The sequence below is a fragment of the Camelina sativa genome, unplaced genomic scaffold, assembly GCF_000633955.1.
Source record: "Camelina sativa cultivar DH55 unplaced genomic scaffold, Cs unpScaffold05706, whole genome shotgun sequence".
NCBI classification, from domain to species: domain Eukaryota; kingdom Viridiplantae; phylum Streptophyta; class Magnoliopsida; order Brassicales; family Brassicaceae; genus Camelina; species Camelina sativa.
Genome location: NW_010926790.1, coordinates 1 through 546, shown reverse-complemented (window position 1 = coordinate 546; position 546 = coordinate 1). Strand labels below are relative to the sequence as shown.

Genomic DNA, 546 nt, shown 5'->3' with positions numbered 1-546 from the left:
AGAATAGTAGCATTCTCGCAAATACTAGTTACTTTGTTTCTAGTTATGAACTAATCATATGCTTGAAACATTTCTCCTCAGGTGACCCTAGCTGCTCTTGGAGAAATATTTGAAGCGGCACGTGCCATTATGAGTTGGCTTGGTGATTGTGCAAAGGTGTGGTCTTGTAGTATGTTTGTTAACTCTGCTCTTTTATGTTTAGTAAATGAGAGACCTAATAGTGTTTTCTTTTTCAACTTTACAGATAATTGCATCCGATAATCATCCAGTGCGATGGATCACCCCTCTTGGGCTCCCTGTTGTGCAACCCTATTGCAGAAGTGAAAGACATCTGGTAAGAATCCTTCATGTAAACTACAAATCATCCCATTGTGGGAGCCAATAATTTTGACTGTTGGTATCAAATAAGACTACTATGGTTGCAGATAAGAACATCTCTTCAGGTTTTGGCTCTTCAGCGAGAGGGTAACACGGTAAAGCCTATTTTGTTCCTTTATTTGTGAGCACTGAGCAAATTTCACTTTTATGATCCCGTAGACTTAAATA

General features: G+C 38.8%; 1 long non-coding RNA gene across 1 annotated transcript; it reads left to right on the top strand.

The window, feature by feature from the left end:
- Nucleotides 1–70: 70 nt before the first annotated feature.
- On the top strand, nt 71–521 carry LOC104774805. The gene is made up of 3 exons (XR_765519.2): nt 71–156; nt 245–334; nt 426–521. It is a non-coding gene; the product is annotated as an uncharacterized LOC104774805 (long non-coding RNA).
- The last annotated feature ends 25 nt before the right edge of the window (nt 522–546 follow it).